Here is a 12,785-nt window from a genome sequence, read left to right as displayed (position 1 = left end):
ATCCTGCAAAACAGAGTTAGGCGTCCTAACGTTCCAAACTTCGGAGGCCCGAAACTCCATCTTCCAAGCTGAATTTGGGAAATCTAATTTCGTCGAATTTCATGTGTAACTTTTTCTGTAGATCAATTTTCATATAAAATTCGCCCCAATCCGAGATCGTACCGAAAAGTTACGGCTGATTTACCGAAGCATACGCATACGGCAAAATCCCGACCCCGGCAGTAGATCTCATCTACCATTGCACATCTAATGCGCCTGGCGTATGACCCTGGGTTTCAATTCGACCAATCATATTGATCTTCGCTCACTGCAACTGGATTTACGTGTATCACTTAACTCCGATGGCGGAAACCGACCGGTAGGAGTATGTCGTTACACTACCATTGCAGCAAGGGCACGAAACCAGGACATAGATCAAATAGAAAACTCGCATATCTCCATATGCTCACATCCCGAATCCAAAACTAAGCAGCTACGGCTCTGATATCACTGTTGGTATACGAGGTAGGCTACACTAGCGCAATTCAAAAAATTCTACCGCGTATAACCAGGAAGAACTGCCGTATAATGATCACGGGATTACCACTCGACGCACTACTGGTACGGAAGATGTAGATATGCGTCGATGCAGTGAAGACGATCACGTAGTCGTACGTAGTCAATCAACATAGTCGTACGTAGTCGATCACGTCACGTCCAGCAGCTCCTCAGCAGCTCGTCCACGTGCAGCAAGATCGCCTCCGGTGCCGCGGCTCGTTGTCGGCTCGTCGTGGCTCGTCGGCGGCTCGTCGATGGCTCGTCCAAGTGCTGCAGGCGCAACACCTCCAAGGTATCCACACGTGCAGGGAGGAAGCATCGCAAGCCGGACTGCTAGATCCGCGAGTTGCAACAGCCGAGGACGTGGGAGGCGCGGCAGGTGTGTTTCGCCAAAAAGGTGTGAACCCTAGGGCGCCCCCACCCCTCTATTTATAGAGGTTCCTGACGGGCCTCTGGATCCGAGGCCCATTAGCACTTCTAAACCTAATCCAACTCGGATCAGATCCGAATTGGGCTTCCAGCCCCTTAAGTGTGTGACCCTATGGGTTCGGATACGTATAGACATGGCCCGAGTACTCCTACTCGGCCCAATAGTCGGTAGCGGCCTCTAGCAAGACGTGCCAACTCCTATACGCACACGAAGATCATATCAGATGAACCATCACAACATAATATACATGCTATTCCCTTTGCCTCACGATATTTGGTCTAGCTACAAGCCGACCGCTCTTTCTCGATCCTGTGATCCGGAATCCCTTTGTAGGTTAACTCTTAACCGTACGTAGCATGGCCATGCATTTTCGGATCCGATCACTCGAGGGGCCCAGAGATATCACTCTCAATCAGAGAGGGGAGAATCCCATCTTGATTGACCATGTCTCATAGCATGCTTCTTGACAAACCCGAAAACTACCTTTATAACTACCCTGTTACGGCGTAGCGTTTGATAGTTCCTAAGTAGGTCGATCCACATCTACAATACATGCGACAATCTCAGGTCTAAGGACAAAGCGTATATGTTGTTTAAAGAGAGAACTACTTCTCGTGTTGGGTCAGTCCTAGCACATGTCTCCACATGTGTCCACATTATTAGTTCAACATCTCCATGTCCATGACTTGTGAAACATAGTCATCAACTAATACATGTGCTAGTCTAATATTCATGTGTGTCCTCACATGAACTCCGACTAGGGACAACTTTAGAATAACCATACAAGTAAAGAGTTTCACATACAATTCACATAATTGCAAATCAATTCAAGTAGCCTTCAATGGATATTCAATGAACACAACATACAAATCATGGATACAAATGGAATATCATCATCTCTATGATTGCCTCTAGGGCATACCTCCAACATTAGCAACTAGTGCAACACAGATGTCGTGGTATTTCGAATCCCTAATCTTAGCTGAAATGAAATCGTGCAATTCCTTAAACAAGTGGGGATACAAAACCATAGGTACAAGAGCAGCATGTATGGCATAAATTCCCCGATCCCCAAAATTATTCCACATCAATCCAAGTAGGTGATCCATATCTGGTGGTAGCCAATACTGCCCATTGCCATTGACATCAAACAACATAAAAATCATATCCACCGCTGCCCTATAATTAAGCCTTAGATGATTCTCAATTTCTGCATCACTTAAATCTTGATTTGTCAGAATACGGGTGCGTGACAGCCTTACCTATCCATTCTCATAGACACGGACATTGGTATGATCAAGAAGTTCAACACAATTGCCTTCTAGTTCAATCTTCCTTAAAAGTGACATTTCGTCGGATGAGTTCTTTAATTAAACTGAGTGGTCTTTTGGATGTACCTTGGCTGGTGCTTCAGTTTCTTAGGTTTGGAAGGTAGAGTCACAGTTTCTACTGGTGTATCAATAAGAGGAGCAACTGCTGGTGCATCAGCAAGAGGAACATGTTCTTTATTTTTACGAAAGGTTCATCACTTCCAGCCCCTGGTTGAAAATTAAGCATGTAAAATTAGGATGTCCTATTGAAATTCCTCTGAACTGAACTTGTTGGCTTGCTAGATCTGTATGGGTTTGGTGTTCTCCGTTCAAGTTGCGTTGACATGCCCTAATTGTATATGCTGTTCCGTGTTACATTAGCTTGTGGATTGCTGTGGTAGACGTCAACACATCTTGTTAGATGACCTACTTACCGTGTCATGTGGAGCGTGGAGGATGTTTCTATGAACTGAAAGTTTGATGGCCTGCTGTTAGTTTTTGCTTCTTATTAGGGATGCGTGGTTATATGCATGTCCGTTACTGGATTTCCTGCCTGGTTATGTGCTTTCTGTTTAGCATATATGATGAATTTGTTCGTTGCGGGAAAGGATGAAGAAAACCACCGGTCCGTGTTTCTGATTATCCGTGATCGACAACGATGTGTTGTTTCAAAATGATCCCAGTCTGCGAAAAGTGTATTCTTTTTGTGCCTTGTTTGGACGTTGCTCTCAGTTAGATACCTCACTGTATTTACTTTTGTGTATCTGTCTGCTCCTTGATTTTGTTTTTCCTACCAGTCAAATCGCTATGATGAATCATGAAAATGTAATCGCATGTCAGACTTCAGAGATGCAATTGCATTGATGAGAAGATATTTCATGTTCTGAGCAGCGGTGTGCTACTTTACAGTGATTATTCACTGGTTTCATAATTTCAACCCAAATGTTTCTGGCTACTTCCTCAATCTAACTCTTTTGGAAATGTTCCCTGCAATTAGTACATGAGTCGTATAGGTCTGCTTAATTTGTATATGTTACATGAGTTTGCAATCCGTTTAAATACCTTTTTGGCCTGCTTCCACTGTCGGGGGTCAAGTGATGAGTAACATAACTGCAACAATATGATGGGAGTAATAATACTCCTATGATTCTTAAGTATTTAAGTCTCTGATGATCCCTCTTTTATTATTTTTGGAAGTTTGTTTTTGGTCAATTTTTTCCCTTGTGACTTCCAGACTTCAGAGGTGCCATGCAATGAGAATATATTTCATGCCCTGTGCAGCACCATACTACTTTATTCTGATTGTGTCACTGTTACTCTATTTGAATTTTTTTCAGCATTTAGTATTTGGCCCTCATTGTGCTGCAACTGTATCTGTTTTGCTTTATTTCTTTGAAATTAAACTGCAACAATATGATGAAGTTAAAATTCTTTAATGATTCCCAAGTATTTAAGTCTCTGATGATACCTCAGCATTTTGTTTTGTATTCTATTTGCAATCTATCTTCTGGGAAAAAAACTAATATCTGTTTCTGTTGTAACTTTTGCCTTTACATGTTTTTTCCTTCAAGTGTTCATCTAATTGGTTTAGGTTTGCAATCCAGTTGTCAAGCATTAAAGCTAACCTTGCTATTTGTTTACTTGGTTGTTGGATTAAGCTGTCTGATTGCACTTCCTATATAGTTTGGTTATCATGTCTCCAATCCTGGATGTTAACATGGTGGTTGCATCAATTCAGATAACTGGAGTGTGAAGGCCATCAGGCGCAAGACCATTGGAACAGGAAGGATGAAGTACCTGCAACACCTGCCTTGCCATTTCAAGAGCAACTTTGGGCATGGAAAATATCATTTTTCACTCCAACTTTCACAAGAACATTCTCCCAAGTTTCCATATGAAATCTTTTCAAATCTGGATCCAAACATAGGTACTTGGTCATATTTGGCAACTTTCGCACCTTGAGTTCAGATTTGAAATTTCAAACTGGATTTGAACTTGATCCATTGGTGTTACATATGGCTGGGCGCTTCTCATTTGTATTGATTTGCATGCACCACCCAGTTCAACCCAAAAGGTGATGAGGAAAAGTGGGCAATTCACTTATGCTCCAACACACACCCTCACGCGCAGGCTCTCTTAAGCAACATATGTGAGTGGGCTGCAATTATTTTATTTAAGTGCGCCCGCTAGGATTCGAACCCGAGACCTCTAGGCCTGATACCATATTGAGTTGAATGCACAAACCAGTTCAACCCAAAATCTTAAGCTAGTAGTAAAATGCGGGCAATCACTTGTACTCCAACATTGAAAGGTGGGCAAACAGTTTGGAATACACTGCTTTGGTAAAGTTTAGCCAGATTTTTGTCAGTTTGAGTGGAGGAAAAAGAAATTCATTTGGTAAAGTTTAGCCAGATTTTTACCAGCTTGAGTGAGGAAGTAGAAATTCAGTTCGTCACGTTGTAACTGCTCTTTTTTTTGAGAATACGCATGCGTACCTTCGTATTAAGAAGAGATAAAATAATTTTACAACACGGGTCTACCGGCTCACGCACACGATTTTGTTAGGTAGCTAGTTTTAAACTACAAGACATCATAAGCTTCCGTGTACACAGGGGCTACAAACCAACCCACTAGGCTACCCTTGCAGAGTCCTGCTGCTGGCGCGGCCATTGGAACAGCGCTAAATGTTTGGCTCCTTCTTCGTCCTGGATCACTTAGTTGCAAAGGAGTTTTGTTGGGAGCTCTATCAAAGACCCTGTCGTTCCGATGTCTCTAAATCGTCCAGGAGATCAACATGAACATAGAGTCCATCCCTTTTCTCAATGATCTACTCGTGGCTTGCCGTTTGCGCAGTCAGCATTCCGTTAAAGAAGTTTCAGGTAGCACGGCAATGTTCTGTATGTGCAGTTCAGACAAAACAATGTGCCAAACCTCGTTTGCAAACGGACAGGTGATATGCAAATGCGCTGCTGTTTCTAACTCCTGGTCGCAAAAAGTGCAATATAATTAGCGTTTCCTTGCAAGGCATGCAGGTGCCTTCTGTCCGCCGTCCACAAGCGCTCCTTAATTGTCAGCCAGATGAAGAATTTCAGCTTCAAAGGTGCCCATGATTTCCATATCAGGTTAGCTGCAGCGAACTTCGTTGCCCCAAAGAAGAAGGCACGATAGGCTGATCGAGCGGAGTAGACTCCATATGCATCCCATCTCCACGATACTCTATCCTCGACTCTCTGGTTCAGCTGCACATTGGATAGCTCGGGTATCCAATATAGTCACAATTAAGTTAAGACAACATATACTAGAGGAAAATACTGCCATTGAGTTAGCACGGGTAACATACTACTCACTCTGTCCCAGATTATTAGTCACTTTGGTTTTTCTAGGCTCATACCTTTTAACATGTATCTAGACATAATATATATCTAGGTGCATAGCAAAATCTATGAATCTAGAAAAAGCTAAAACGACTAATAATTTGGGACGGAGGGAGCAGTAGAGCTTAACTTTCACATGCAAACTTGGCATAACACAGACAGGTTCAAGTACCACGTGACACATCCACACAATTACACAATTTAAAGATTGTACTTTAAGCTCGACACACCAACATCTTTGACGAACCTACGGAACACACTTCCACAAACTTATTGATATAACTTATCCATTCATCCTTCAACATGTTGACAAACACAACAGAAGCCTTACTATCTTGTGGAACCAAATATATTGATGCGACTCATTCCACCGTCCTGCAATGAAATACATAAATACTGTGAAAAAGCAATCTAGATGGATGATGTTCAAATCAAACTTGCATTGATTCTGTTAGCAAGAGAAAGCTAGCATGCAAATGAAGGTGCTTGGTAAAGTAGTTGTGCTATATATATTTACTTAGGAAAGAATTGCCAAAAACAAACACTTTATTAAAGATTGAAGTGAAATGCTAACGATTGATTAATATGTGGTGAACAACTTGCATTTATGCAATGCAAGGGACAAATTAAACATGCAATTAACCAGCAAAAACCTACTAATAAGCAGCTAGGTGAAAGATAGATAAATGCCAGCAGCTAGCAATGAGTATTACCTTGAGGAAAGGTACTTGGAGAACTCACTGGGGAGGAAGGAACTGGGACACACGGACTTTTGGTCGGTCAAGAACTGATCCTGCTCAGTTCCAATGTCCTCCTGACCATTGAGATACTGATAAAATGACTCGACGGTCCTGGTGTTCATGTCAATGGTGACCACCCACATCTTCCTCATCACGTATGTGAAGTCGCTGATAAGGAAATGCACTAGATGTGGCCTGTCGATGTTCACTTGGGGGAACATGGGAACGTGGCACAGGAGGCAATCATCAGTACTCCAGAGCTCATCAGAGGTGACTGTTGGATATATAAGCACTTTTAGTTGTGATTTAATCTAGAAATAAATTATGAATACGATATTTGTGGAGGCTCTAAATTTGGCTTGCGGTAATTAGCAAATGGCTAAAAATTAACCTGACACTTGTCAAGACTTGCAGCTCCTACAAGGCTCTATATAAACCACGGCTCAAGCGCCTGGCAACTTCAAGTAATTTTGACAGCTTCAAGAAGAAACCATCATCGGCGATGTCGAACGTTGAGCAATCCATCCAGGCCGGCAAGGCGCACGCCGCCGAGGGCGAGGTGAGCTAGTGCTGACGAATCGCTTTGCTTGCATGGCATGGCGTGCCCTGGAATTCATCCATGAATGATCCATGTGTGTGTGTGTGCAGTGCCAGGCGGAGAGCGCGGCGCAGTCCGTCAAGGACGCCGCCGGCGGCGCCGCGGCCGACGCCACCGGAGCTGCGGCCGACAGCGCGCAGCAGCAGCAGCACCGCGCCGCCGACACCGTCCAGCAGGTAGTACGGATGAATTCCTCCTCGCCGGGTGATTTCCGATGAATAATCCTCTAATCCTCCCATCCGTGTGGGAGCGCAGGCTGCTGATCAGGTGGCGCAGATGGCCCAGGGCGCGGCGGCCGCGGTCAAGGACGCCGTGGGCGGCGGCCACTGATGGATCCATCCACCAACGCTACGCATCGCATGGGAGCGGCGACCACAAATTCAGAACGGCAAAACAAGATCCTGGCGATTTTTTTTCTCTTTATTTCTTTCTTTGATTTTCGAACTATTGTCTGATGTTTCTTTTCTTTTCGTTTTGAACGAACGGGTATGAGATTGTGCCTATTTCATTGATAAAGATATTGTCTGATGTTTCATCAAACCACAAGCGGATAGTGGAACTATCCACTTGAGGACCTTGTTCCTTCCTAGATATATCACAAGAAAATATCTATCGTGGAAGAAACTAGCAATGTGAGCTGTTTTGCTTGGTTTCGGTTTTGGTTTCGAATTAGCATGCTCTTGCTTGGTATGGTGCAGTAATCTGCACTACTAGTTCCCTGGAAGCATCTCTGTAAACTACATCAATCCGGCCTACCTGGGAATTGAATTTGTTGGAGATACAGACAGTAATACAGGAGTAACTACGTAAGGGAAGTAGGAACCTAACTGGTATTGCAAAAATTTGTAAATGGAACAGTTCTTAAAAATTGAATTTAGTTTTGAGACTGAAAGTTTAGGGTAATGCTGTTTTCTCATTGTCCAACGCTTATAAGATTCTAACCGATCGTTCTGAAGTACCAAGTTCTTTTAAGTGGATTTGGAAATCATAGTGTTTTAGAAAAAATTGCCCTTCCAACAAATAAGAGACATTTAGATTATATGATGTAATTGTTCTTGGAATCTGGGCTCCTGTTTTGTGGTCCTTTTATATGGTCCCATGTGTTATGCTAGCTTTATAACTTATCCTAGGTTTGGTTTGGTAGGGATCCAGATTCTCTAAGAAACATTTCAGATTCAGATTCTCTGTAGAAACGTTTCTTTGTTGAAATAGAATTACTTTCCTGAAATTGTTTTGCTACCTAAAATTGTTTGGCTACCTAGCTGATTCGGTTTCTAAAATAGACATAAAGATAAATTATTTTTCTTTTTTAAAAAATATAGAAATAGATAGGCTTCATGAATTTTTTTGTGGGTGAAGAACATTTCACATGCGATCCATTTTAAATTATTGCACTTGAAAAAGACGAAGTGTACTTATCACATACTAGAGGGGAGACAGGAAAGAAAGAAACAGAATCACCTGAAACTGGCTTGGAGGTGATTCTATTCTCTAGTACAAAAAATTAGAATAGCTAGAAACGTTTCTATCTAGAATTGCCGGCTGTGGTTATACATAGCCAGTCAGGTCGGGCCGCCAATCGGCCCGCCAAATAAAAACCATCCAACGGATAGGGAATGCACAGCATATAACATATACATACATATTATCAAAATCATAACTGATACTCATAGAGATATAGAGATGATCAAATCAAATTTTATTTGAGCCGTTTGATGTGGCTGCCTTATTAAAAACCTTTCTAGGTAAAACTCACACCTCGTGAGAAAAAACCTAGAAAGGAAAAAAGAGTACAACCTAGCTCTAGAGAGTTCTTAATGTCCAAATGTTCATTACACAAATAGTGCGATACTAAGTAGAATAGAAAAGACACATGTCCATCAAGGCATCACTCCATCATGAATCAGCATCATCATCATCAAGGAATATGTTCTCGAAAGCCAGATCCAGATCTTTGGTCTCCTTCTCGACGTTGTGCTGCAATTGAGCATCAGCCCACTCCCAGTCCTTCAAGCAAGACAGCACCTCCACCATGTCAGATGTCAGCCACCGTCGCCGCTCCTCAAGCATCCTGCCAGCAAGACTAAAAGTGGATTATGATGATATTGTGGAAGCAGGTACTGTTAGCACATCTTTAGCAAGTATAGAAAGAATGGGATAAGTTTGCTTATGCTCGTGCCACCAATTGAGAATGTTGAAGTCTTCATCGTATTGGGTGACGTAGTCACTATCTAGATATGATGACAGTTCTGAAAGAGATGTAGTACCTACAAATAGTGCACCAATACTTGTCCTCCTTCCCAATTGAGAAGGAGAATAAACAGAAGAAGAACCAGAAGTGACTCATCAATGAGTCTCAGACCTAGCAATCTTTTTTCTAATTCCCAGTCAGCATTAACAAAGTGAGCAACCATACTAAGATAATCCTCCTTAGAATTTCCAGACCATATATCAGAAGTAAGAGCAACAGATGAAAAAGATACAACTAACATTTCCTTAAGCTTACCATGACATTCAGTGAAGTGTTTTACCATATCTCTGGTGGTGGTTTGCCTAGAGGATTTAGAAAATCTATTGTTACTCTGGTGGTGGTTTGCCTAGAGGATTTAGAAAATCTATTGTTATGAGTACAGTTTATGTACTCTTAAAAGGTATTAGACTCTCCAAACCCTAAAGGCATATCCTCCCTAGCTATCAAGCGGCACAGTTGACTACGAGCAACAGCATCAGAGTACTCTCAATAATGGATAGAACCATCAGGATTGAACTTTAGCATAGTTTGAGCCATGCGATCATTTTCTTTTCTCTTCCTACAAGCAAGAATGTGCCGGCACAAATGGCCAGTACCACTAGAAGATTTGCCAGAGTACTCATGACTGCAATGAAGGCACCTAGCGCCATACTTGACCTTCTTGCCATTCCTCGTGTTGAAGAGCTCCTCAAAGTCGTTCCACACCTTAGATGTGGAGTTCTTGACCCTCTTCGCGTCAAAGCTCACCGGCGGCACCGACTCCTCGGGCGCGCCGGCAGGGCCGGCACCATCAAGGTCGATAGCATCTGCAGCACTGCCACCAGCTAAGCCAACCTGGAGGACATCCACTTCTAACGACCAAGGTGTATCAGAGGTCGGTGTATCAGTCTCCATCTCCGAGACTCTAATGACCTCCCTCCTCCTCGCCTCCTTGATGCCTCGGCGGCTCAGGCTCCTCAACGGCGTGCGCCACACCCATGCGAGCACGATGGCATTGTGCTCAGCCAATGACCTAGAAGCCAAGATGCGGGAGGGGATTAGGTCAAGATGTGAGAAGGGGAAGAAGAAGAAAGTACCTGCGTTGCCGAAGCACCCAAGCATGCCGAGATCAAGGAGGGGAAGGAGGCATCAAGGCAAGAGGCAGAGGCGGACCGGTGAGATCTAGATCGAGAAGGGGAAGGAGGCAGATAGGCGGAGGGCCGAAGGCGGACAGGCGGAGGGCAGGAGGTGGGGGTGGGGAGCCGATGACGGGGGCGGTGCCGCTGTGACGGTGACCGGTGCTTAGGGTGAGAGGGAGGCAGACACGCGCGAGGCTGAGCGGCCAAGTGGGATTGCGGCGGACTGGAGGAGAGGGAGGGGGAGGGGATTAGGGATTAGGGTTGCCGATGCGGATGCGCGGGCGGGGGCTGGGAGGGAGGGCTTATACCAGGGAAACCGGGCCGTGGCCGTGCCGCCCGTTGCACGGGCCGTGCCATGGGCCGCCCGATGTGCCGCAGCTGAGGCCTAGGTTCGGCTTGCTGTGTCGGGCCGTGCCGGCACAGGCCCGTGTAACAGCGGGCCAGGCCGTGCTGGCGTCAGGCCAAAACAGGCCGGCCCTCATGCCGCCCGTTTAGCCCGGCCCATTTAGCCAACTATAGCTATGGTGACCGTTTGGCAAGCAACAGACAAATTCTAGCAAGAATCTGGAACGATTCTCTCAGCCAAATGGACCCTTAGAGTTTCCTAGCTACTTCATGGAACTGTCATTTGAGGAACATTTCCATTTTGTTTCGTTTCAGTGCAGGCATTCAGAAATTCCGTATTGTGTAAATCCCTCTGTAACTTATTCAGAGTTCATAATGCTCCCAGGTTCGTAATGTCTTCAGTGTTTAGGGTCTATTTGGAACGAAGGAATATAAAACAAGAGGAATAGGAAAAAACCGTATGAATGTGATGAGTGTGTAATAGCGAAACAAAGGATGGAAAAAACACAGGAATGGATGGAAAAAGATGTTTGCAATGCAGGAATTCCAATCGCAATACTTTAAAAAGCATGCTAGTAATAAAAGCATTTTAGGTCATAATAATAGATTAGTTATCATTTTTTTAAGCTGCTGGCTGCTGCTGAGGGGTTCTTTGGTTTAACTTCGTTTATCCCTATTAAGCATGTCGAGGCTTTTTATTTACACAGACCTGTATCCATATCTCTTACCTCTTCGTTCTCATCCATACAGTCATTCTCATCTTGTAGGCTTGTAGCTCGCCAAAGAGTACGAGAACAGCTAGCTAGGAGCCTACAACGGCGAATATGCATGCAATCCAGTGCTTCTGAATCGATTTGTAAGGAAACATTTTCTCCGGCTGTTATTTTGGGACATCTCAGCCCTTGAAGATATAGTGGAAATTCATTTGTAATTCATTAGCTCCCGTTGATGGCTTCCATGATAATCATGACACAGGCATACAGCAATCAATCGCCAAGTTGAGCTCAACATGAGGATCCTCAAAATGCAGAATTTGGCGCTTTTGGAGAACTTGACAGATGATGAATGATGACTTGAGATTAATTCAAAATGTGATCTTGTGGTTGGTTTGTTCTTCTGAAAACATGCAGGCTAGTAGTAATACATTGATAACACACTAATGTAGTTTTTTCTCTGTGTGTTTGGCAGTTTGTTTGGAATTTGACCTTGCATGGCCACAAGCGTACATTATGATTGTACAAAATTACCAATGTACATTGTGATCACTCTCATTTATTATGTACTTGGTCCAAACCGTCACATGATTTATGTTTTGTGACAATGATTTGTAATGATGCATGCACAGTATAGTCACAATTAAGTTAAGACAACAAATACTAGAGGAAAATACTACCATTGCGTCCCAAATTATTAGTTGTGCTATATATATTTACTTAGGAAAGAATTGCCAAAAACAAACACTTGATTAAAGATTGAAGTGAAATGCTAACGATTGATTAATATGTGGTGAACAACTTGCATATATGCAATGCAAGGGACAAATTAAACATGCAATTAACCAGCAAAAACCTACTAATAAGCAACTAGGTAAAAGATAGATAAATGCCAGCAGCTAGCAATTAGTATTACCTTGAGGAAAGGTACTTGGAGAACTCACTGGGGAGGAAGGAACTGGGACACACGGACTTTTGGTCGGTCAAGAACTCCTGCTCAGTTCCAATGTCCTCCTGACCATTGAGATACTGATAAAATGACTCGACGGTCCTAGTGTTCATGTCAATGGTGACCACCCACATCTTCCTCATCACGTATGTGAAGTCGCTGATAAGGAAATGTACTAGATGTGGCATGTCGATGTTATCTTGGGGGAACATGGGAACCTGGCGCGGGAGGCAATTATCATTACTCCAGAGCTCATCAGAGGTGACTTTCCAGTCCTTGTTCCACACCATGCTGCTACTGCTTAGAGACGATGGGAGGAGGAGGGTGTGGCAGGTCATGGTGAAGCCAGCACCGGGCTTGAGTGCCTTGTAGCCAGTAATGCCATCATCGCGGGTGACATCAACGAACTTGAGCGTACCG

Source organism: Setaria italica, chromosome I, assembly GCF_000263155.2.
Source record: "Setaria italica strain Yugu1 chromosome I, Setaria_italica_v2.0, whole genome shotgun sequence".
NCBI classification, from domain to species: domain Eukaryota; kingdom Viridiplantae; phylum Streptophyta; class Magnoliopsida; order Poales; family Poaceae; genus Setaria; species Setaria italica.
The sequence above is the reverse complement of the archived record's forward strand: the minus strand, read 5'-3'. Positions refer to the sequence as shown.